The 27,426-nt window shown below is 39.2% G+C and overlaps 1 long non-coding RNA gene across 1 annotated transcript in view; it reads right to left on the bottom strand.

Annotated features, from left to right (window-relative positions):
* The window catches only part of LOC121090510, a 52,910-nt gene extending 27,422 nt beyond the window's left edge, over positions 1-25,488 (bottom strand). Inside the window, exons 1-2 of the long non-coding RNA XR_005828598.1 lie at positions 25,343-25,488; positions 7,195-7,286 (exon numbers count right to left, since the gene is read on the bottom strand). This is a non-coding gene — a long non-coding RNA (uncharacterized LOC121090510). The remainder of the gene's footprint in view (positions 1-7,194; positions 7,287-25,342) is intronic.
* Between the last annotated feature and the right edge of the window lie 1,938 nt (positions 25,489-27,426).

The following is a 27,426-nucleotide window of genomic DNA, read 5'->3' as shown; positions in this document are numbered from 1 at the left end:
TTTTTTGTTTTAACTGTAATTCCACTGGTTAATTGGAAGACTTGCCCTTTCTTTAAGCATTCACCTATTCCTTTGCAGCAGCTGGAAACTTCCTGTTGAAACAATTTCTGTGTGAGAAATGCCACTGAACTAAAGCCATTTTCTTAAATATATAATACCATTTTTTATACCATTGGTTTTTGGGGGGAAGGATTTGCAAAACTTCCAGAGATTCATTGTTCAGCTCTTTTAGAGTATGGACTGAAAACATTTAGGAGTAGGGCCACATTGTGTAAATTGCAATGATACAGCAGAGGAAAAAGATTTACTAGAAATTTTCAACTGTCAGTAGATGGATTGTGGCAGTAATACCTTATTTCAGAAGTCCTTGCCTTTATGAGGAAATAATTAATCTGTGTGATGCCTTTATTTTTAGAGAATATGATGAATGCATCCTTATAATAGAAGTGTGAAAGTGTACAATGTTGCAAGGATTTAATTCCTATCTACTTGTATTCCAGAGAAATTTCTGCAGTGTGTGTTGCTTCTTGGAAATCTCCTGTAGCATATCCATGCATTCAAGCCACTGAAGGCTTGGCTTGGATCTTGTTTTTGCTATAAAATCCCCATTGTATACCATGACTTTTAAGTCTTTGAGACTGTGCCTGCAAAACAGCTGGGCAGTCTTAAGGAGGTTTAAGAGCTTTAGATTTAATACTGGACTGTATGCCTTGGTGCACTTGGGAATGACAAATGCCGAGCCCAGGCAGTCCTATGGAGACTTCTACTGGCACTTGCTCTGAAGACCCACACTCCAGGCTTTCTCTTATCTCCCACCCTATGGCTAGTAAGGTACTTGAGAAAGGGAATTTTTGGCATTGGAAAGAACTTGGAAATATCATTTTACCTCCTCTGACACCTTCTGAAAAAAAGGATAAGCATTTCCTAAATTTGACACAAAGCCAAAGCCTTAGCCTTCTTGATGCTGTCAGCAAATGGAGAGGCAGGGGAAAAGCTTGTATTGATTACAGAAGGTTAACCCCAAAGGGATTGTGAAAATGTGGGGTTTTTTACACAGCTTTAAGAAAAATTGTGCGGGCTTCAGAGATGCTAAATTGTTGGTTTGAAGTTGTAAGCTGTGTTTAATGACTTTAGTAACATTGCTATGTAAAGTTGGACCGGCAGATGTTACCCAATATGAACTAGGTGTATATATATATACACTCAGTATGTATGAAGTATGCCTTACAGTATTCAAAAGGCTATGGTTTTATCAGTTGATTAGATACAGTAATAAAAAAAAAAAAATCCTCCTATAAAAACGTGGGCAGTCTCCTTGTGGAAACAAAGGGGTTTGATATAATATGTTCATTCACACACACAGTTTTTATTCATGATCATGATACTGTTGCAGTATATATTTTGCAATATATACCGTACACACACAGCTTTATATCTAATAGCATCTAGAAAAGCTACATTAAAAGTACCACAGGCTTCTGAAGTTCTGTTCAATGTTTGCCAATATCATGTGTAAAAAATATTCTTGTCTGATACTGGAAGTGATCCCTATCAGTTCTACTTCGTAAAACTCCTAGAGCTTTCATTTTCATGCACCTTCACATTCTTCACAACCAGTGGTATTGATATGCCATTTAACAGCCTATCTCAAGGATAACTGCAGTAAATAAGTACTACTAAAAATATCACAAAGATTGATCTCTTTTTTTCCTGCCCAGTTATCTAATGCTTAAATTATTAGATAGTTCCCCTGGGTATAAACATGAATAGCAAAAAAATGCCTTTGAGAAGCAGCATAGAACGTTCTGGACAAGCACTGAATTTTGCTGACAGTTGGGCAAACCTTGACCCAAATGTATACACGTTAAATCACCCTCTTCTATGTAAAGAGTGCAAGATCAGAACAACTATGGTCATCTAGTCTGCCCAGGGTTTTGCCTGGCCAGTTTGTGATGAACTCAGTTTACTTCTACCTGAGCAGGCAGGTGGTGGATTCTGATGCAGACTCCACTGGCACAAAACAAACGTGTTTGCAAGCTTATCCTTCAATGTGACACAGTTTCATTATGCCTCAGATGAGCTGGTCTAATCTGTAATAACAGATCAATAAACCTACGTGCAGTAGCCTTGAGGTGGCAGTTTATGTGAGCTGCTGTACCTGTGCACACCAGTGCGCTCTGTGTGGCCCTGAAACCCTCTTCTCACATCCACACATGCAAATAACTCAGAAGCATCCAGGACTTTTTGAATGGCCAGTTACAAACCCCCAGTGCCCATAAAGAATATGAAGAATAGCTTCTGCAGCAAAACCATTACTCCTGTTGAGCATGACCTGCTGTGTGAAAAATCAGTTTTGGTGCACAGATTTCAAGGGAATGCATGAATGGTATGGATATGATAGCACTTACCAGGTATGCATATTGATAATAAACGTGTGTAAAAACATCAGCAGGAAAAACAAAAATACATGCATCCTTGCTTGCTCACGTGAAGTTTTCTACAGGTTTGGGACTGAACTAAGATTTTTAAGCATTTCCATTTCATCCTTTTGATTGGGCATTTCAAATGTGCAGAGAAGTGGCTAAACCAGCTGAACTACCCCGTGTCTGAAAAATGGCAAAGGAGAAAAGAAAGAATCTGGAGAGAAGCTCAGAGGTGAGTTACTTCCAACAGTCCTTCAGCAACATTGAGTACCGCCTTGTTCTCACAGTAGCTTTACTTACTAATATGCACCAACAGATACTACCCCCTAAAAAAGCAAAAGGATCACACTGAGTACCTGACTTCTACCTGTCCAAGAAAAAAATCTTACACTTTCCATTCAGCCAAATGTCCCCAAGCCCAAGGCAACCTAATGCCTTTTTTCTTTTTGCCATAGGTCTTGGTAGCAGAGGCAACAGACATTTTACCGTGCACTTCAAGAAGACAAGAAATTTCCACCAGAAACTTGAGATAGAGGAGCCCTGGATGTAGAGGATCAAGGTGCAGAAACTGGGAGTACAGAGGGGTGAGTAGCTTCCCAGGGAGCAGTGTGGAGCTCCTGGTTTTGGCTTTTTTTATAGAGGGAAAATACAGCAGCAATACTTTGAGGAAAGCAGAGAGTAGGTTTAGTGGATTTAGAGCAAACCAACAGAAGCAAAAACTGTGGAGATGGACCTTTGCTTAAAATATTGGCAGCATCTTGCTTTGGCTTACACTCCCTTTATTAACTATTGGCTTTCAGAAAGGAGATGCAGCAGTTTCATAACTTTGGTTTGGTAATATAGCACCAATAAAAAAAGTAGTGGGTGTGGGGGGGAAGCCATTCCTCCCAAAGCTAAAGCATTCCCAGCTAATGGAAACTGTGACAGTCATTACCACCATAGGGGTTCTGATTACATCTGTTGATACAAGATTGATTTTTCTTGGCCCACAGTCAACTGCCATCTCTGCAAACAGTTCACAGCAATACAGCCCATGGGGGGGTATTTTAGAGCCGCTGACCTAGGCAGCACTGTTTGGTTTACTGTTTTCTCGTGAATGCTCCCAGACATTTTGGTGCCTGCATAAGTATGGGGCTCGCCAGCAGCAGCCAATGCAGGTCATAAAACACTGTAATAGAGGATTTCCATCTCAGCTGTGACTCTGTCCTGAATTCAGGGCGGCTTTCTCTGAAGCACTGTACTTAAGGGTGTTTATGATTAAGAAGAAATTTCCAGCCTATACAGTAGTTGCAGCTTTTATCTCTTTTGGCTTTGATCTCCTCTGTATTCTCTTAAATATAATTAACCTGTCACATCATTTCCCTCCTTCTCACTTTCTCTCTGAAACAACACATTTATGCACAAATTAGGAACTTTAAACAAAGGCAGTTCCAAGGAGTAATAAAATAAATTTGGGACATTTCAGCTCCACCTCATATATCATTTCCCAGCAAATGCGGTGCATTCCATCCTGGCTAAATCCTGAACCAGATTTTTTTTATTTAATTTTTCCTACCACAGTATATTTTACTGCAATTTCTCTTAAAGTCTGCCATTGCTAACCTGGAAATAGGAGTGTGAACATTAATATCCTTCTTATAACACAGCATTAAATGAATCTGACAATGCTGGCATCCAACCAAAGCACAAGCCTCACTGACAAACGCACAAACTCCATCTTGTGGTTTGACCCACTGATTAAACTCGTGAAAATAAATTGTAAGGAAACCTTAAATTCACTGAAACTTTCAACAAAGCTGTGCATTATTCAAAGTTTTAACACAGGCTGAGGAAACTAGGGCTGAGCTTGCCCTCTTAAACAACTTCATACAAGGTCAGTGACTAAGGAGTTACGAAGTGCACAGTATCGCTATGATCGATCCATTTTATTCCTTACTGTGTATGGAGTTCTGCACAACACAAAGAAAAAAAAAAACAAAACAAGCTACTTTTAAAAGCTGGTTTGTGTTGTCCTGTTAAAATGTGGATTCAGGCCTCAGAACTTCTGTATCTCCAGCAAGGATTCTCCACTTATTAGTAAGATCTTTCCTAGCATCTGTAATTGCAAAACCCCATTACATTCCAAGTGCTTAGGTTTATTCTCACAATAGTTTCTCCCATCCCATAGCAGCAAAAGTATTACCATCCTACAGAGGGAGACCTGAGGCACAAAATGATTACATGATTTACCCACTGTCACAACAGAATTTTGAAGTGCAGTGAAATTATAACCCACACTGAAAGACTGCTTTTACACTTATACTAGAATCCTACACAATAAGAAGAAAACTTTAAAATAGCACGTTAGGAGAGACACCTGGTACGATTAGCTCAGCTGAACCTAATAAACTACATGAAAGTGATGAATTACATGAAAGACTAATGAAACAACTGAATGTACTGTGCTGAATTTCATTAGTAGTATACTTGCTTTACAGCGATGGCTTGCTCAGAAAGACAGGAGCAAGTCTGCTTGTGGTTAACACTGTAACAGACTAATTGCAAAGTGGGATACTTGTTGGGCTGTACTTTATCCTGCCAGATCATGTGAAGTTTCTCTAAAATCTACCTGTACAAGGTGTTTCCAAGTTACTAGACCTGTCTAAGTGACCTGAGCCAGGTGAGGGCCACCAGGATGCGTTAGACTTGCTGTGCCTGTGCAGTCTGAGTGTGATGCATTAGTTCTCATGCTTTCTGGGACCACTGGGGCAATTGCACACATGTAAGAGCTTTGTGGTGATTCTGAATGCAGCTATTGCTTAACATCAGTCAAGTGACAAGTTTAGAAAACAGAGATCCTTGGTTTATTTTATCCATGAGAAGATTACAAAATGATCCATCTGGGTTTACAAATACTTATAGGTTAAAAAAGATAACACAACTAAATAGGACACCAGATGTTTCTTCAAGCTAATAAAAGAAGACACTGCAAGATGTTGCCAATGGATGGGAACAGAAGCTACATAAGTTTCAGTGATTTTTAATCGATGTGATTTCTTTCACCCTTAATGCAAGTCTCACAATCTAGGGATAAAGCCTCCAACTGCTGTAATTATTTCATTCCTAGCATCTCTGTTTCCACTAATAAAACCAAAATAAAACCCCAAAACCCAAAAATTTTTGTCCCTCAGTGACTACACACAAAACACATTTAAACTATGAACACTGAAGTCTTAAGTATCAGAAGAGGAATGAAAAGATGCCCACACCTTTTTTATGCATGATATTGGCAATGGGGTAATTAAGCTAGGTATGAAATGCACAACAGTTTTACATGAACATGGGAGGTACATAGGAAGAGATTGTATAGATGGGTTACCCCATTACTTGTAGCTCTTTAATTTGTACAAATATCTGTAATGAAAAAAAAAAAGGTAGTTCAAACGTTTGGATATGTAAATATTGAAGGTGCTTTGGCCCATGTTGTGTGAAGAGTGAAATTAGATGCCTGTCATGGTTCTTCCTCAAATTTAAAAAAACCCCACAGAATATGAGCACCAGCCCCATGGGCCACTCACAAGGCATCCTGGAGAGGTACTCTGTCAGCCTCACACTGCCAATACGCTGCAATACCCTTCCAGCACATTCTCAGAGGGTTTGTCATCTTTCAGCCATGGATCTTTGATACTGCTCTTAAAAGGTTTAAATAGGAGGGAAAAAAAAAAAAACAACAAACCCAACCAAAAACCAAAACAAACAAAAATAATAATAAAAAAACCCACACCAAAACTAGATGCTCAGAATGAAAGGATAAATAAAAATAGAAGTCCAGCATCCCTGAGAATGTGTGACTACTCTGAGTCAGTGTTTTACAGAAAAATGAAGGATAAACAAGTAAGCACACAGCATTTTTAAAGACAGCACATTCTCTTTTGGGGGGGGGGGGGGGGGTGGGAAGACAGACATGTAATTGAGTCCTGTTAGCATATGTCGTTTAAGGGGTTTTTTTCAGTCACATCAGACATTATCTGATGTAACAAGTTTTGTCAGCAGCTTGGTGTGACAGCACAACATGGCTCGACAGAACCTCAAAGGAGGTGATTGTTTCAGGTGTGTCTTGTTTAGAAACACAGTCTTTTCCTGGGTTCCAGGCTTTGAAATAGTGCCAGGCTGGAGCAGACTCACATTGCTGGAAGATGCAGATATTTTTGCTGTGCTGACAAGACATTCCTTCTAGACACACTCTGTAAAGCATGTGAAACTGTCACATGTGTCTCATTAAATGAACTGACATGCTGAGGTAGCAGCATACGTTATTATTTATAGAGCCCTACTGTTTCAGGTCTGTACGTAAGAAAGTGCCAAATACTATGCAGAACTATCCATACTTTTCAAAGCTGTAAATCTGGGCACTGAATGCATTCATTTTTGAGAGAGAAGTGAAAAGGTGAAGTACAACGAATGGGTAAAAAAATGAAGCAAACTATTTGTGAATGCCACCTTAAGGCTCTATTTTGCAGACCACTGCCCATTCATTACATCAATAAATGGTCCTATTTGTCCCATCTAAACTGAAGTCTTACTTGCCCAATGTCCTTGTACTGTACCTGATCCATTGCTGACATCTCTCTCTATGCCAGCAAAATCGATCTGGTAATTACCAAGGACTCATTTGAACAGAAGAAGCAAGAGCCATGCATAGTTCCTCATTCTCACAGAAAAGCCTTCAGGGCATGCTGCAGAAATAGAGGATAAAGTAAAAAGGATGCAGAAAAATATTATTACTTATTACCTGTGATTTACTTGGGTAAAAGATAATGCCAATTCTTCAGTTGTCCAAAGTGGGTCACCGTATTTCTAACTATTGGAGATATCACATAGGACCTAGGTGAGAGAACAGGAATGTCAGGTTGCCATGATTTAGTACTGGAAGGTTTATTATCATTTATTAGGGCAGGAAGAATTAAAATAATTGAGATTTATCCTTTAAATCAAATAACATCTAAATGTAGTCCTTTTTCTTTGCCAACTCAGTATGACTTAGGGAAGGAAAAGCCCTCTACAGTGGCCGAGATATTATGTAGACCTAGACATAAACAGAAATACCAAGTAAGTTTCACAACCTACTTCAGATCACATAAGTAGGTGAAATGCTGTCCTCACAGAAATAGGTTCAAAAGTTATATAGCTTGACCATTTCCTAGTTGACTTACAGTTACAAAACACCTTCAAAAGATTATGAACAATTGAGAATATGATAGGAAAATTCAGATTCAAACACTGAATTTTCCCTTACCTGCTGTAAGGAAACAAAGAAAATGGGACAAAAATTGTGAAATTGAACAGACAATATAAATTGAATTATCATGGCAGCCAATATTATCTACAACTATGACATTAGCTGATAGCTGTGCAGACTTGAATGACATAATGCGTTGGGAAAAAAAGAAGACCCATACAATTAGGAGCTCTATAGCAGCCAAATTTTGTATGAAAACTCCCATCTCCCTCTACCACCTCTAATGCTGGCTGAAGAACTTTGGTTATTTTTATAGCTGGCCTAAAGTTGGTAAAAAAGCTTCACTCATTTTACTTCAATATTTTTAACCTCACAGCCTTTGGAATAGTTTTGGGGACTTACCCACTTATGAATCAGTACAATTAGGGTAAAGTCAATGTGTTATGTTGAAGCATAAAAATAAACTAGCATAAAAATGGGTGTGACAGAAAGGGTCTTAGAAAGCCACGAAGATACGTACAGTATGTAGTGGTCAAAAACAAATAAGAAAGGAGGCCGGGGACCTAAAACAATGCATACACTATATGCTTCAGCTCAGTTATTCCATCTTTGCATACTTGTTTCTTGACTGTATTAAGGTTTATTCTATGTCCTTATTTCTAAATAAAGGAATTTTAAAATCAAATTAGTCTTCTGTTTACTATTTCCCGCTGAAGTCCTGAACAACCTCAACACTTTGAAAGGAGAAGCCTTTCAAGAGCCACTCTGTGTGCAGTAACAATTGTTAACATAAGTTGCGTTGATAATACAGATAAAGTCTTCTTTGTGCAGCCAGCACTGTTCTACATACAGTATAAAGGCAGCCATACCAGATCCTTAATTACATTCAGTGGCTTTTTCCTCAAAGGCCTTGAGAAACAACTGTATCTTATTTGTCAAGAGAGCTCAATAGTTAGCAAGTCAGATCCATAATTTTTTATGAGCTTGACATGTTGTTTCTGCTTTCACTGATTAATGAGATAGTGCCCCTTATAGTAGGTCACAAGTTGGATTCTGTGGAATAGGACATTACAGGTTTACAGCTTTTGGGGGAAAAAGAAAAAAAAAAAAAAAAAGCACAAAAGCAAGCAAGTACAAGGCACAATGGGCATTGACCAGCTCTTCCTTTGGGACTGTCACTACAGCACCAGGGAACAAATTATCATTTCTCAAAAATTACTGATATTCTGATCTACAAGGCAGACACATTCAAGTTATTTTCATCAGGGAGTGTTTATCCTCACTGACTCTTGCATGTAAATCTAGTAAAGTCTTGGTACGTGTCCCACCGTATGTAGTGTCTTCGGCAACCATAAAGTGTTTCCCAGCAGCATGCTAGCTTTAGGTGCCTTTTCATCACTTTGGAGAAAGGATCACTTCAACGCATTAGCAGTAGTATAACAAGATGGAGAACCTCTTGAAACCACTTCCATTGCACAGCGTACCACAGCTACTGACAAGGCACATTACCTACATGATACCCCGATCTTTCACTGCAGCAATTGCACTTTTGTGAGCTGTTAAAGTAGGAATTGCTCTTTTCATCTGCCGTAGTCCAGCAATTCTATAGAAACATTTGTTCTTAATTAAAGGATATGATGGTCAAATATGCTTTCTTTTTGATCACTGTTTGGGTGATTTATCCCATGTACAGTCCACCTAATAGACAAGTACTTTCAAAAGTAAACATATTAACCAGCTCTTGAAAAACCTATACAAATTATGATTCTAAATCTGCTTGCAGTACATTAATTACATGGCAGAATAAGTAAATATTGATGTGTAATTTAATCTTACAAACTGTCCACAAATGAATACATATGGCTTCAGACAGAGGGTTTCTGTATTTGGCCCTTGGTCTGTGACCAAGTGTTGTAGTTGGAGTCCAAACCAGTTTGCTTCACACAGGGCCCCAGTTGTCACAGCACAAACAAAACTAGCAAGCTACATCAAGGCTTTACCTTGTTGGTCAGATGCTAATGTCTGTGCTTTTTCTCCTTCCTCCAGAGGCAAGGCCAGACCACACCACTCCTCCTTCCCCCAACCACCTCTCCCACACTCCTCAGGGCTATTTAACCACTTAGCAGGGAGGAGCTACAGCTGCACATCATCCACATCAATCAACCCACTGCCTGCATTCCTCTACAACCAAGTGTAAAATACACTGCCTTGTAAGGCAGGGAAACATGAGTTTAAGAGTATGCTGCTTAATCATCTGAATTACAGAGCTGAAAAAATACATCAATGGTAGTTTGTAATTAAAGGTGGCATCACTGAGGACAGAGCAGTACTTTGGGGTAAAGTGATTTAAGAGGACACAAAAAAGGAAGAGGAAAAAAAGCAGACATTAATGCCAAAAGCAGCCTCCTGACCAGTGCACTGGGTTTGCACATCCTGACTGAACGTGTTTTTAGACAGGCTGGTTATGTTTGCAGTGGGCTTTAGGGCAGGACTTAATGGTACGGTGTTCAACATCACCCCACAAGCTGATCTGAACACAGAGCTCAGCAATGTTAACAAAATTAACCGCAATAAGTAACTGCAAAGAATGGCTGGAGGCAGAGGAACATCAGCCTCTTCTGTGGCAGGTATAAAATGCTGAAAATATCCTATTCCTGCCTAAGGGAAGCCAGTGCTTTAATGATACACCTGGCTCTGATAACCTTGAAATACATTTGTTCTTCCTGCATCTGAGCTCTTGCTGCTCTGCCACGCTGACCCCTGCATGGGTACAGTGACCCCACCCACACAGCTCCTGTGAAAGCTGTTTAGAAGTGCAGCTGCCAAAACCAAAAAAGTCTCTGCTTCAGAGATTCCCCTGTAGCCCTTGTAGAGTCCAGGCTGGAGCATATACCCACACTGCTGCCCAAGGAGAACCAGCACCGGAGCAAGGGGGTATTCCCTGAAAAAAATCCCATGCTGGAGCAGGTTTATGTTGAAGGACTGCTGTCCATGGAGGATCCACACAGAGCAGGGGAACAGTGTGAGGGGGAAGGAGCAGCAAGTAGGAGTTATCATGAACTTACTTACACTGCTTTACTGAGAAGGGGGAGTCACAGGGCAGCTGGCTGAGTGGCCGGCTGCTGGCCAAAGTTAACGCACCACGCATGCGTACTGTATCCAGGAAAGAACAAGGCTTAAGTCAGAGCCTAGGAATCTAGCTGATGCTACCAGCAGCTCCGAATGCACTAAGTTTGCTAAGTTTCTCAATAAAACTTAAGGTAGTTAAACAGTTGGGAGAGCAGTTCTGGCTGGGTTTTTGGTTAGAGGTTACAGCAAAACTAGGTTGTACCTCCCTTTCACCTCCCAAGAAATAAAACTGTAAACTGAATTGAAACTTGTCTTATTTCCCAAAAGAAAAATGGCTTCTGGGGAATCCTATTTTTTGTTTTCATTAAACACATCCCTTGAACTGTAACACATAGGACAGGCATGTTCTTCTCCTGTCTGGTGAGGACACTTGTCTGATATTCACATAGGTGAACCACTCATATGTATGATGTGATTTGTTAGTTTATTGCAAGCTTAAACACAATTTACAACCCTCTGAAGTGCTGCCTTATCTGACTCCCAGTCGATAAATGGTACACAATGACTTCGGATGTTTACTTCGAATAATTTCACTTAAATACCTGTTAAACTATTGAGAAGGCCAAGACCACGGTGCATAAATCTTCCAGGAACAGAAAGTGCACGTGCAAAACACTAAGAAGCAATGGAGCTACAGGAAATAAATTCACAATGTAATAATGAGAGATTATACAGTTGAGGCCGGTATGATTGATGAGCTTTATCACAGAAAAATTGCAAAAGCGCTCTGATATCTTTTAGAAAAGGATTATGGGTATCGAAAGCTCAGAATTTATTATTCTGATAGATATCATAGGGGAGGTATTTCAAACATCTTTTAGCATAGTGACAAGAGCCTTCGTATCAGGACAGTATGCATTTCAAAGAGTCAATATGCATTTAGTTTCCTTTATTAGAAGAAAGCTGAATATACATAAATACAAAATATTGGAACAGTAGTACTGGATGTGAGCACAAATTAAATACACTCTCCCTTTTCATGTGCCACATTCAGGTGAGGACAAAAGTCCTTCTTTCAAACTCACTTTTATGTTCCTATACTACAAAGTTCCAAATCTAGGAATGAATTTCCATGGAACCCTTAGTGTCTGCAGGATGCACTATATAGGGTTGTCTTGCTAGATAATGCATTTTCTGTCAAGTGTACCAGGCCATAACAGGAATCACCTCTGTCATTTATGCCAGAAGGATGCTTTTCTCTACCAGACTCCTCTGCAAAGTAAAACTTTCCTGTGTCTGACCTCAGAGGTGTTGCATTCCCTCATTGCTGTGATTTCTGCTGGCACACACTGTCCCATAGTGCTGCTCACCTGTCCTGCTTTGGCAATTATGTGCATCTACAAGGCCAAAGAGTCACCTTCCACGTACAAAGCTTTTCATCATTTCAGGATCTGTGGGTTCCTGAGCATGTGGAAGGGGCACAAGAAGGCAAAGCTGGCTGCACAGACCCTTGAATAAACCAGAAAGGCCTTAGGGCTCCTAGAGGCTGTTCAAGCAGCAGGAGCTGCCCACACTCTCCTCTTTGCACTGGTGCCCTCTAAAAGTCAGAGCACAGGATGCTGTACTTTCTGAAATGAAAAGTCTTGCAGCGTCACTCCCCACAACATGAGACACATGTTTCAGAATTGTTCTCTAATTACACCATGTCTGGCTCCTGCCTGCCTTCCTTACGCTTTGCAGACAAACAGGGGTTTACTTTGAAAAAGCATGCAAAAGGCATGCCTCATTAGAGGCTCAATTACGCAGCTTGCTCAAGGACTCGATGCCTCAGAGTGGGTACCCAGTTGCCTGCAGGACAACGCTCTGTGATGCTGTGTGGTAGTCAATGATGTTAGTCATTAAGCTCTGTACAAAGTGCATTTGTTGTAACTGAATATGAGCAAAAGTTCTGTGCTTCAAATTAGCAATTCTTTCACCTACAAACTGTAAACAGAGGCTGTACAAATTGTGAGCCGTGGATAAAGGCTGCCTGAAGTCCTTAGAAAAAAACAAACCCTTGTTCCAAAAATAACACAGTATGCAAAGCAGCTCTGGCTGAAACAAGGAGAGTAAAAACTGAGAAGCCAGGTTCCTGAGAATGTCAAGGCACCTTTCCCATCAGTTCTGAATTTGTGTATTTTACAGTGTTGAAATTCATTGTGAATAGCTGAATTTCCTTTTTTTTCTTTTTCATCATTTATTTCTAACCATGCATGCTTGTAAGGGTTTCTGATCATCGGTTTACCCTGTTGGTTTTGTTTGAAGTTAATAAGGTATGTCATGTGGGAACCGTACCTATCCAATCTACTATGCTTCTTCAGCCCGTGAGATACAATACAATGGATTATTACCCATTGAAAGGGATCACCATGCAGTGACAGAGGAAATGACAAGGCAGCAGATATCAAGAATTTAAAGTAGGTAGATCTGAAGGGTGAAAGGTTGCACCTGGTCTCCAGTATTTTCAGACTGTTGTTCTAAAATGTGTGCAGCTTGTTCATAATTGGAAGCTTGAGATGTCAGTTTTGATTCTGGCTTGTTTTGATGATTACCAACTGTACCGAATATGTTTCTTAAATGGAAAACAAAAGAGAGTGATCATTAGTGGCTCATTCACTGGCGCTGGATGTCATTAAATAAAATTAGCATTTTCCAATCTGTAGAGCTACAACATTGACATCTCTGTTATTCTAGGTACAGTAAGAGATTCTCGGTAATGTATGATTTGCATAATACCTAATGAGTTTGTAGCAAACCCTTTTCTAGATCCGCTCTACTGATAACATGCACCTTAGATGATACAACTGCATCATGCTACATTGCAAAACAGCATCAGTTCACTAACTGACAGTATCTTCCAGACATTTGAATCTTGTTATACAGGTTGTTTTGGTCCTCTGTAACAGAGTTATAAGCTAGAATTAAATAAAAATTGAGCTAAATTTTTGCCCCAGATCTGAATTAATGCTTTTCTTGCTTTTTAAACAATGTTCTTTATGAATTTTCTGATTTTGTTTTTCTGATACTATTATTCATTATTCTGTGATCTCTACATTATTTATTTAAGAATGATATAATAATATATTAATAATCTAGGCCCCTATTCTCCATGTATTTTTATCTAAAGTGAATCTAAACTGATCCCTAATGAACAGTGTTGTTATTTTCACTGTATTAGGAAATGAAACTGCAACTTCTAAAGGAAACTGATGTTATGTGGTTCCTACATGCTACAGATGTTAACTGAGATCCAGCCTATGTTGTGGGGTTTTTTAGTTTTGAGGGGTTTTTTTCCAGCATCTAGGACTTAGTGCAAGGTTAACTACCTTTAATTGGTAAAGTGACCTTACATTCTCTGAAATTTTCTACACCTATTTTTTTTCCACACTTAGTTCAATGGAAATTAATTTGAAATAATAGAAGGTAAGGTATAGTTTTCCAGTTGCATCTGATTGTGACTTTTATCTTTTTAAAGAAGGAAATATTAACTGCCTGACTCTATACATGAATCTCTAATCTTGACCAAATCAGAAGGACCAGATCTGCCATCACCTTTCTGGTATCTTTACTCCACTCCACAGCTGCATGGTCCCCTCCCCATGCAGTTTTGCAGGAAGGAAATACTCCCCTTCCCATCCTGTGCAGGGAAGCCCACAGAAGTTCTCATCGGCTGCGTTAGGCTGACAAACAGCACAAACATTAATTACCATCTACATCCATTTGTGTGCTAAATCTAGTTGCTTTCTGTCTTTGGAGAAAATTGCATACAAAATCAATAAGCTCAGGGAAAATGGCTATAAAAATACAATTTTTTAAGTGGAAGGAAAGTAAATTGCCCATGCTGCTCAGGTAGTTTTGGATTTGTTGCCTGTTTCCATATGAGAGATTTCCTTCCCAATAACTTAAGTCTCTGAAATTATTGTTAGTCACTGTAAGCTTAAAAGTCTGATGCATTAATCTTTATATACGTTCCCTTCTATTGCCTCTTGCTTTATTTATGGAAATCATCTTGCTGGGGTAATACCATAAGCTATACAACTTGTTTTCATGAGGAACTGAAGTTTTAAAAAATAACTCAAAATAAAACTAGACATGAAATATCATTTGAAAAGCACCACTTAACAATTACAAATATTTATTACTTGCAGTAAATATTGCCCCTCTTTCTATGTTGGTAAAGCTTTTTAATACTGTTACAAGCCACTATTTATACCTCTTCTTTATCATTCAGGAGTTTAAAACCTCTCAAGTGCCTCCTCCTTACTTAGAGGATTCACAGGCCACCTGTATCTTTTAACACATCACCCATCTAACTGATAGATTTACATCTCTGAAAATAAACTTAGACTACATATGAGAGCGTTGCCCACAGCATAGATAAAAGCACTGGGTTTTGACAGAAAAATCTCAGTTTGTTTGTTGCAAAAGTAACTAAATCTCACCTGAATGGCAGCAAAATATAGTATGAAAGGTCATTATTTACCTCCAGAATCTATCATTCTCAAACTGGTTTGATTCTCTAAGACTCACAGTGTGCTCCCAGCTCATTTACCAGGGAGCCAGACATTCAGCTTGGAAGAAAAGCATCAGAGAACTAAGTACTGTAGATGTCACAATGTTTACCAAGGCTGGTCCATGAGCTAAATAAGGAAGATTAGGAAATGTGTGCAAATATACTGAGCTTGATTTGCATCTGTATCTCTGGAGCTAGATATGCAAATAGCCATCTTTATGCACTAATATTGCACCTGCAGGTATAATCAGAAGCACTGTTTCAGGTGTGCGATACCTTTGCCTTTCTATGAATGTGTTATTATAATACTTAAAAAACCTCTAAAACCTGTGAAGAGCTTGATGCTGGGGTACTGCAGTGAAAGGGAGGGAGTTAAGAAATTGTGATTTAGTTATCATTTAGAAACCTTCCTCCCAACTTTTCTCATTGCCTGTCATCCTGTGAAGCACCTCCAAGCCTGTTATTCTGTTCCCATTCATGTTGCTAGCAATCACGTAAGGTAACTGTTACTGTAACAGTGCAGTATGGACACCATTTGTATCTCTAAGTGGTGTTGTATGCAAATGATAGATGAAGTAAAAAATATATCAGGGTATTCTACAGATATTTCAGGACTGCAATACTCTAATAGTGAGAGAATATTTTGATCCATTAGATTTATAGATGCTGAAGGATTTGTGCACCTGCTTCACTTAAGCACACAGACACCACCAGCAATAGTCCTTTACAATCATAGGCAGGACCATACGTAAAACCTCAAAAGACCTGTGGTATAAAAAAATATTCCCTTATCCCTCACCCCTGCCTATCTACACTAAGTGGGCAGATGCTATTCCCAGAATCAGTTCACGAGACTGCTAATTAAAATACCATTCCCATTAGTGAAACATTGCAAAACTTGCATTATCTGATTTTGTTTTGATAATAATGCAAAAAAGTGAAAAAATAATAAAGCACATAAGTTGTTTTAAAAGTGACTCAAAGCTGATCCATACCCAGCATTTATGAATAGCCTTAATTCATATTTTTCATAAACAAGTTTAAGCTTTACTGTGATTGATCAGAAACATTTTTCCCTGGCCCCAGCCCCTATCTAAGCATGCTCATTTCATTGTTATATAGCAGGATCAGCATCCAAATTAACTCATTTACAAAACACCCGGTAAACAGCTCAGAATACTTTTAAACCTCTTTGAAAATTGGTTTATAATTTTAGTACCAATAAAATAATAAGTCTTTTTAGTCCTCAGAAATCTTGCTAAATATTTTACAATAGCTTGTTTATTCTTCAGTCACAAGTTTATTGTCCTGTGTGTTACACAAGCCTACTAGCCCCAGTTCATGTCATAAAATGGTAGCTAAATACCAGATACACCCCCCAAAGGAAGATGTGGAAGGTCCGTTTTTGAAGGATTTGAGAACCAGTGAGATAAAGACCAGGCTGGGATGGCTAACAGGCTACCCTTGCAGGAGCTGAACAGCTGAACTCGGTATTGCTCCCTTGTTAGCCTGCAGACTGCTGATGGCCTGTGATCATTAGAAACTGTTTATAAAATAATAATAATAATAATAAAAAGGCATAACCAATCAGATAAATGATACCCACTTCCACAAGCAATAAAGACTTTAAATGGAGGAAAACGAAAGTAAGGACTGTATGCTCTCAGGCCAGTTAGCTTTCCAGATAAGCCTGTAGAAGCTCTCCAGAAGAAAGCATGGCAAATCTGAGGTTAAACCAGCAGTTCCCATACCCCCACACAAAAAGTATGAGTATTAAGCATACCAGTCCAGCTGGTAGGAAGAAATATCTTTCAAAGACCAATGATGGAATATACATCAGATTTGTAGGGGTAGAAGTTTGCATTTTAGTAAGTCAGAGAAAGAAAGAGTGCTAAATATTTCCCAATGCTTGTGACTGCTCACAGATGTTTACCTTGCCAGAGGTGAATTGCCATTTTCTAAGGTGAAGCATTTAAATGTAAAACTCCCAACAAGGAATTCAGTCCTGCAGCTGGGTTAATCCTGTCCTGTACCTTGTTTGCTACCCACCGTGACTCCCTACAAAACCTGGACATGCTCCCTGTCCTGCCCCAACGCCTTTGCTACCTTTCTCTGCGCCCAGTATCCAGCAGACCCTGTCTGCCACTTTGGTGTCCGGGGAAAGAAACCAGCCTTTTTCCTCCAAGTGTATTGTGCACCAGCCCAGGAAAGCACCAGCTTGCAAACTACCTAACAGTTGCTGAGGGTATGCATGTCTTCATCACATTTTACCATGATGTCATAAAAATACAAACAACAGAGGATCTGATGTTTAAAATTATTTGCTGAATATTTGTTTTGTTCATTATTCAGTATTGCCTGCTATCAAGTTTTGAACAATTTTGTTTTGGTTTGTGCAGCTTCTTGCATGATAGGGCTCTGTTATATGATGAGGATCAATTCCTACGTGCTACAGTCACGTAAATGGTAATTAATGACTTGAACAGTTTGTGCTCATCTTTGCAGTGCATTTGGGCTATACAAACATTTTTACAAATGCTGGCAGCTGGCAAAATACTGGTAAATAATGAATAATACAACTTATTTAATAACAGAAAACCAAATGCATTAGGTTTATTACAAATCAGCTGTTGGCACTTGCAGAAAGCAGTATCTTTCTCCATATTGCTAATTACTTCAAAACATCAAAGGCTTTGAGCACTCTAAATTTCATAGCTTAATTACTCAATGAAGAGAGATTTGCATTTCAGGTAGACAGAGCCACTGGAATTAGACTGCTGTTGTCACCTTATTTTTGACACCTAATTACAAATAAGTACTTTAGGTCAAATGACTGGTTGCATCCAAGATCTGCTGACACAGCAGAAGGGCAGTAAAATAAGGGCAAAGTCAGCTTAAAGCCACCTTGGAGAGCTCCCACATTTTACTATAATTTAGAGTTTTAGATATGCCTGCAATAATCTTCAGGAAGCAATTATTCTAAGCAAAGATTTTTGGCATTTCAGCAGCACCCAAGCCACTACATCTTCTCACCATGCACTTCTCCACTCTCTGAATTACAGCTTGTCCCACTGCCAAACTGCTCTGCACAGCTGCAGGCATGTATGAGAGCTTTGCAAGTGCAGGGCTCTGCTTGATAACAAGGAAACAAGTATGGTGCAAGAAATGTGGTTCTGGGGCATTTCAATCAGGAAATCACAGTACAACAGCGAGCTGGGTTAAGGTATCTATCCCACTTATGTTTTCTGGTTTTAACATGGGGAACTGGCATAGTCTCCCAGTTGGGGGGGGGGGGGGGGGGGGGGTGTTGGGGGGCGAGGGGGGAAGGTGCTTCCAAAGGCAACTTGCAGCCACATTGCATTTGACAATTGAGCCACCCACCCATTGTGTTTAGAGGCACTGCCTTTTAAGGATTAGCTACAATTTAATTTGCATGCTGCAAATTGACAGCCAGCATCCACAGCATGCAAAGTTGCTTCATCTTCCTCTTTAGATGGCAATAACTAGACCCAGTGGTTAAGCAATGGAAGTTCATTCAAAAGCAACATCTGTTGGCACTTTAGACTTCAAATCACACTGCTGCGTTTGCTTTTCATCAACACTTTATTTGTGAAGAGCAGTGGCATTTTGCATAATATTTAAGAATTTGCTTATGTAAAACACAGAAGAATTACTTGTAATATTTTGAAGAAAATTCTCATATCAAGTCACATTTTCTACATTCTCATCTAGATTCAGAATTTGTACATCCAATATTCTTCCTCTCCTTGTCTCTTTCTGAACTTTTGTTAGGCAACATGTGCTGCTTTGCACATGAAAAGCGTTATTTCTGCAAAACTGGCCTTCTTCAGTTCTTTTGGTTTGTGGTGATCTGTAGTACACTGGTTTCATTGACTGCTACTACAGGGCACTACAGCATTGATAAAATCATCTGTGTTCCCCTGATAATTAGATTCTACAGATTCTGCTTGCTGACTAAAAGACAACTTTTGAGAGTATCACTGAATAACTCCCTCACAAATCTTTATGGCCCAAACATCACAGACTGATATAGTGGCAGTGAGTTCAAAGGAGCTGTGAAAACTATATCAGCCATGGGTCAGGAGAGCAACTTATTTTTTTCACCAAGGATACTGAGATTAGAGCAGTGGAGATCCCCAAAGTATGGAGGTGATGTAGGTTCAGAAGAAATTTATACCTGTAACCTGCAGTGGTGATCAGCATGATCCCCCATGCAGCTTTGATCATGATCTTTGGAGTCCTTCTGAAGGGAAATGCTGAAGTAAGGAAGGACAAAACTATAAAAGAAGAAAATAAATTCTGAATTATAACCATTTTTAAAAGTTCTTCAGGCTTCAACCAAGATTTCCAAAGGTGACCAGTGAATTTATGTGACTCATTGGCAACACAGCAAAAGGCCCTTCAGTAAAGTGCTGAACCACCTAGAATATTCAATATATTACTGTACAGTCTTGGCAAGCTAGACTGCTCTTTGCATAAAGGTGAAAAACTTAAAAATGTTGATTTAATTTGTTATACACGCTTCTATTTCCAGTTGAGATGTTTTGTTTGTTTGTTTTAGGAGGTGATGACAGGCTAAAGAGAAGGTGGGTGATGTGGAGCTTCCTTTGTTCACAGCTGTGGGGACATTCCAGCTGCCCGTAGGACTATGACATGGTACAGACTGGGGTTATGTGTGTTCTCTTATCCTTAGGTCAATGTCCTTGTACAAAGCTGCAACACTCTCTGGCTGAGTGTTGGAGGAGGGTGAGGAAAGGAGCATGCCGTGATCTGGTCACATCCCTGTCTAGAGCCGAGGCTGTCAAAACTAGGAGAAACGAGGACCAGCAGACACCCTCCATCACCATGAGCAGCCCTTGCCTCACTGCACAAGACTCTCCCAGCCTCAGGCCAAGGCTGTCCATGTCATGTCTTCCTGACAGCCAGAGGACATCTGTCCTAAACATCACCATGGCTAGTGCCAGAAACTGGTGGCAGCTCTCTGTAACAAGGCCAAGACACCGCCAGGGCTGTCAGTGCTGTATCAGTGTGACATGGCTACTGTCTTCTGCCACTCAAGTGAGAAGAAACAAATAAAAGAGAAAAAAAAAAAAAGGGGGGGGGGGGGGGGGGGGGGCGGGGGAAGAAAAATTTTTTAGAAATAGAAAAAGGGAAACTGCTAATGCTGAGCTGTGAAGTCAAGTAGCTGGAGAAAAAATTAAGGAAAAGCAGCTCAGTAATTTAAAAGGGAACTGAAAGTAACAAGTCCTACCCACTGCCCAATTTTGAAGGTTGGTGTGGTACTTCCTGCTGAGATTTGTGGGTTTGAAGGCTAAATTCTGGAAGAAAAATGAAGGTAATATTTCACATCTTTGGAATGAAAGGCAAACTCTGCATCCTTAAGTGGCTGACAGTGCTGAGGATGTTTCAGCGTGGACTGCCAGACTCCCATCTCTTTTTCCCTGAAATGGACCAAAAGACATTGCCAGGGATGGTCTCATGCTACACACTTCTGTTTGTCACTAGAACAAAACACATAAATGAGCTTCCATCTACTTGGTTCACTGTAGACTACTACATCCTCGTGAACTGACAGGACCGGGGCAATAGGCACAAACTGAAACACAGGATGTTTGGAGGCTGTGGAGTCTCAATCTTTGGAGATATTCTAAAAGCTGCCTGGACATGGTCCCGGGCAATCAGGTCTAGGTGGCCCTGCTTGAGCAGAATTGTGGGACCAGATGACTCCCAGAGGTCCCTTCTAGCCTCAACCATTCTGTGATTCCTGAAAAAAACCCTAAACAAACAAAAAAAATGTGTCTTTTGCTCTGCATACCTGTGCTTAGAGCGATCTACAGAGTGCAAGTATTTTCTTCATTATATTTTTTTTATATTGGGGAGAAAGGGTGTGGCTTTGGGGTATTAGGAATTTTTTAGTTTTCTTTCTGGGATCACATCATCAAGAACTGACTAATAAGAACTATAGAAAACAACTCTCCCCTCAGAGAATTATGCAAGTTTCATTAAATTACCCTTTCTTTTTTAAAATCTTGGGTCAAACTCTGCCTTGCTTAGAAGAATTCAGAGCAAGAACTGGTTAGATAAACTGCTGTGACACCTTTCCTCTTCCTAAGTGAAGAAAATAAAAAGTATATGTATTTAACAAAATAATAATCAAGATTGCAGTTCACAGGAAAAACAAAATGGTATTTACATAGTTGAATGATGACGTGTTTGCAGAGTAAACACAGCCTGAGAAGGGTCCATGGGCATACAAAAAAAACCCCAAACCAAACCAAACCAAAACACAAAAAAGTGGCTTATCATGTCCTTTTCTTCACACTGTCCCACACTGTCTTCTCAGAGGAAGACCTCAGCATAGAAACTGGTGCTTAATTAGGTTTAACTTTTGCTTTGCTCTTGTAGTTCACCTTTAAAAGTTGAAAGCCATTGCTTTTCATCAGGTATGCCAGAAGGTGCTGGAAGTGACACTCTGCAGTTTGTTGCAGATCCTTCCTTGGAGTCAGCAATTGTGCAGCTATCTCTCCACTCCCGTGTCCCTGGGGATTTCTCAAGGACAGGTGGCCTATTTTTCTCTTTACAGTGTCCATATCCATCCTAATTAGTTTGAACCAGGCTGTATGGATTAACAAGATCCCCTCAATAAGAGGCTTTGCGGCAAGGGTGACCTCCTACCCTCCCAAGTTGCATGCGTGTGAGCTCAGTTGCAGATATCTGGAGCAGCGTACATGGTAGACCTGCATTCAGAAATGAAACAGGAGACCACTGTAATATTTTCCCTTTAATCCTCAGAAACCAGACACTGAATTTTTCCCTTACACAATTTTATACCGGTATAAATGCCACCAAAGTTGACAAAAAAAAAAACAACCAACAACCAAATCCAATATCTACAGGAGAAAACAGGGTCCTGAACGTACCCTGTCTGAACTTCAAGGTTGTGATGGGCCACTTGCAGTACTCAGATTATCCAGTCTTCTCATTTCTCTTTCTAGGTTATCGCATTTAATATGGTGCTATTAATCATATAAATAACTTCACTTTTTTCTGTTGTAATCGCTGATTTCAGCCTATCATCTGGAAGTTTTGACTGCTTTTATTGAGGATTATGCTGCTGTGGCAGAAGCTAGATTTTGTTTTAATAGGATACCAAAACATGAATGCAGACAAATTGGGAGCTGTAGGTCTGCAAAGATTTCCAGAGACAATGCTTTGGGAAACTTGATAGAGCTACATGTGAAGTAGTGTTGTTGGAAGCTGATAAGGACTAAATGTGAAGACAAAGAGCACAAAGTAGAATTATTAAACTGAATATATGCACAGTTCACAAAAAAAAGGTGAGGTTTGAAAGGACATGAAAATCACGGCCTTGAAGTGAGTTCACACTTTTGTATTCCACCATGATTTCTACTTAGCGCTAAGATCAACGGGATTTTACCTTGGCTGTTTTAGAAGTTTCCCATAACAAAAAATGCTGAGTTCTCACTCTGCAGTTGATTTTACTATCCTGCCTACTCTGCAGAATAAATCTCCTGAGGGCAGATTTTGCTTCCCATTACCAGTCAGAGTAACTCCAGGCTTCAGCAGAATGTTCCTGGATTGACACCAGTGCCAGTCAGGTCATGGTATCATGCCTGAAGGTCACTGTCTTTAGGAAATGTTCTTCTGTTTGTAGCAATTTCTATTTTGAATTGCTGTTCAGTTTTACCAATTACTAAAAAAAAATAATAAAAAAAATATCTTTCTCCTTCCCTTTATTGTTCTTGAAGCTTCTACTCCTTATTCTGACATCATTATTAAGCAAGTCCTCCTTGTGCTTTTTAGTAAAGTATTTATATTACAGAGGTATACCTTTACCTACTCTTTACCTACTGTTGATTAAATAATGCTTGAGTCAAAGCCTCCTGAAGACAACAAAGCTCTCTCTTTGACAAAGTATATAAAAAATTATATACGACCCAGCACTCTTCTTTTACCCCCACCATAGTGGTCTGTAGCCACATCTGTCTGTTATTCCAGACATAACTGCATGTTGGTTTATCTGCATTTTAGCTGTCCTCTCCTGAATCTCATCTAACCTGTTAACTTCAGTTTTGTGATGAGAAGTCCCAAACTGCACACATTTCTGGCTGTGCTCTTACCAAGACTGCCAAAAAGCTGTTACTTAGAAAGAAGAAAAAGTTATTTATTTCAGTCGCTCATTCTTATCCTCAGCTGACCAGACTTAGCTGCACTAGGGAGCTTTACTTGAGTAGAAGGTTTAGCCAAATATGGAAACTCATATACCATATTACATCTGTATCATAGATATTACTCCCTAATACACTAAGGATGGCAAAGTTAGAGAAACGAGATTTTCTTTATAAGACAACTCTTTTTTTTTTTTATATCTATCTTTATGTTATTTTTGCAACATAGAGTCTTTTAACCCTTTCACTCAGTATGCCTCCCACTGCCATCATCCACTAGTATTTCTTCTAAACCAACAAAGTTGAAGCGATGAGTGACACAGGTAATTCAATTGTTAAATATTAATTCTCTTTAAGCAGCCTAAACCAGCCAGTCACCCATGGTGACATTTAACTGATGCTGCACTCCATCCTTGAAACCTCTCTCCTGGTTGTTGCTACACCAACATGTTAACTTGAAGGTGATCAGGCTGTATTTGTCCTATTTCACAGCACCAGCGTTAAGAAAGCAGGAAACTGGGCTTCAAGTTTCATCTTGCACTCAGCCCAGTCTGTCCCATTCTGTCTCCGTGAGCCTGTGTATAGCCCACTGAGGGCTTTGGCACGACTGCCTGACAGCATGAGAACACTGCAATAACTCTGACCACTTCTTAAAAGCTATGTCCTGGCAGCCTCTTACATGCTGTAAGAGGCTTTTACATATTGTAACTTAGGTGTTGCAACAGTTTGCAGGAGGTTTGCAGGTTACCTCTGTTGTGATACGCTGCCACTGCATGTCACCATCAAGAGAAGATAACAAAGAAAAGCTGTATGAAAGCCTCTGAAATTCTGGTGAAAATGGGCCATGTTATCCCTGAGGTAAAAGCCACCCTGGAAGTAATAACCCTGGATTTCACCTTAAGGAAATGGAAAGAAAAAAAAAATCATAACACTGCCTTTCATTCCCAGTGCTGGATTTTGGATTTTATTTTAGTTTAAATGTACATCTATAATTTGTAGTCTAAGTATTAACTACCATATTGTATATATACTTATTTATGCTGCAGTATAATACAGAGCTGTTGTCTGACACAGCTGAATGAAATCAAATACACCATAAATTTAAGATGCCTGTATTTACTGTGATAGTTAAGATGTTTGCATTATGCAGAAGAAATAACAGAAATCATAAACTGTGTATTAAAAGCCATGATACTTTTAACCATGGAAGGTGTTTGATCCATAAAAGAATAAAACTCTGCTATTTAAACTTGAAAGTCCAAATGCTCTCTTTTCTTAAAAATCTAGTATTGGTTTCAGTGTCTATTTGCTCTAACAACTCTTTGACTAGAGATTTCCTTGGGTATTTCAAAAAGTAAAGAATATAAACACAAGTACTTCAAAGGCTGAAAAACAAGTCAAGTCCCCCCACTTATTTTGTGCTGAATGTCATACCCACATATTTTTTTTCCAATTATTGTGGAAAAGGTTTCAAATATGCATCCAACAATTATGAGATACATACATTACGCGATGCAAACTATTCCTTCCTATCACAGACTTAATGCTAAATTAATATCAGGGGGAAAAAAAAGAAAACAAAATCAAAAATAAAACTAAACAAACAAAAGTGCAACCACAAGAAAACTAACTAGTCCTGAAGTTGGGTATAACAGTTTGTGTTAAAAGATTTTTGAGAAGATGCTGCACTCAGAAGAATTCCTAATCACCACAAATGTAACTCTAAAATTAAGGTTAATTTCAATCTATGGAGTATCAAAGAAGAAAGACAAGCCAATGTCCCTGTAAACAGCCACTCTTTTCAAGTCATGTGAAATCCAGGAAACATTTATATTCCTGAAACTATGGGGTTGTTCAAGCTAAAACTGACCTTCCAGATATCCAGGCAACCATACCAAAACCTGAGAAAATGGGTTCGCCTCTTCTAATACCAGGCTTTGCTGCAAATTCAAGGGTCTGCACAACCCAATATGGCTTTGTTCTCTTGAACTTTTTGGTTTCCTCCATATAAGTCACCCCTAGTCTTGACTCTGAAGACCCAGGAAAATCCCCCAGTGCTCTAGCTTCTAAGCTGCTTATGCCTACCAGTGCTAATTATAAGTATAACCTTAAACTCTGACCTGAATTGGAGACCAAGACCCTTAAGAGGCAGAAATCACATGGAGGATCTTGTTCTCCCTGTTCAATGAAATAAATTAAATATTAAACTTAGAAGCTATTGTGTATTTCTCACCTGAAACCCTAACTCTCACTCGCTCCTAAAATTGCACAGTATCCAAAATAACACTCCAGACTCCAATGAGAGAGACATGCCTCCCAGTAGAAGCCTTTCTTCTATCACATTTCCAGAAATCAACCTTAATAACACCAAACATTTTCAGCTTTACTGGTGTATTCATTACAAGAATTAAACAAGACCAGCATCTAACCACAGTTCAAGTGGCTGATGCAGGCTTATGAGAAGTAGTGAACAGTGAAGCCATGGGAAGAAGCATCTCTTTTTTGTTAATTAGGTGAAAATGAAAGGTGCAGAACAACTTGGTTCATTTCCAGGTCTCTGTGGGCTTGATTGGAAAGCCACCCACTCCAGTGATTTCCTGCTGTAACTGCACGAAAAAGAGTTTCCTCCTTATTCATTTACATCTCTTTCTTGTCCCACTTTTTTTCAGTGAGATGATTTAGCACCAGTGTCCACTGAACAAAAAAAAAAGGCCTGATTAATGTGCAGCAGTTGACGTTATAGCATATACATTCATGTTAGTGATGGAAGAGCCTCACATAATTGGATCAGAAATTGGATAAAATAATGAAAAATTTAATGCAGCCTTTGTCTTTATATGTTACAGTGGGATGGCTGGGAGGTCAGTGAGTGGGAAACAACTAGGGGTGTTTTATATTCTTTTCTAGTAAAAATTTGTTTAACACAGGCCCATGATTAAAAAGAATGTAGTATCCCACTGCGACACAGAGGTACAAGAGAGGGAATAATAAATTGGTGGCATTGACAAGGTGTCATTTGTTATCTGCTTTAAAATGTCAGGTCATGTCATTGCACTGAAATATTTTCTCTCTTGATGAATGCCTTACAAAGCAAGTTCAATGTTTGGCACTTTTCGATTTCAATAAAAGAAAACAGCTTTTAATCTGGAAAGCACAGTAACCAACAGGAAAATAAGGTCAATTCAAGGCTCTTATTTGAACACTTATTCACAAACCTCTCGAAAAAGCCTATTCTAAGTGGCCTAGTTCATTATGGAGCCCTGCTCTTCCTCACAGAGTCCTGTCTAGCTCTCTGTATTTTTCTCACCTTTTTTTTTTTTTTTTTGTTTGTTTTGTTTTAAATTAAGTATGTTTCTGTGATTTCAGTAGCAAAAAGTAAAAAAGAAAGAATTGTTAATTTCTGTAGAACTGGAATGCTGTGATAAATATATCAACTTTTCCATCATGGAAACTACTAAAGGAATATTTCCCAGGCTGACATTAATTACATGCTGGAAATACATGTAGGGAATTAAATTATGAACTTATATCCATGATAAAATCCATTAAATAAACCAGACATAGGAGAAGAGAGTGGTTATTATGTTTGTATTTTTTGTATTAGCGAAGAATAAACAGAGATGAGTGAAATCCTCATTGCAAAAGCCTTTTTTTCCCATAAATCTATCAGAAACATGGAAACTAGTAAAGTGGGGGAACAAGACAGGTAATGACAGAATGCAATGCAATTTCAAATTAAGTCACAAATTTTACCCACAGGATGCATTTGCAAAAAATAAAACAAAAAAAATTAGTCAAGGGTTATGGAAAAACCTGAAGCTTGCTCACAAACACACTTCCTAATGAACCTGAGTGTTAGTTACTTCTTGAACCTACTCTCCAAGGAGTACTTTATGTTATTGTTTGGGAAAGACACTGTGAATAAAAGCAATATGACAGAGCTGAGAGGCAGCA

Source organism: Falco naumanni, chromosome 1, assembly GCF_017639655.2.
Source record: "Falco naumanni isolate bFalNau1 chromosome 1, bFalNau1.pat, whole genome shotgun sequence".
Taxonomy (NCBI): Eukaryota; Metazoa; Chordata; class Aves; order Falconiformes; family Falconidae; genus Falco; species Falco naumanni.
Note: the sequence above shows the minus strand (reverse complement) of the source record. Positions and strands in the feature narration are given on the sequence as shown.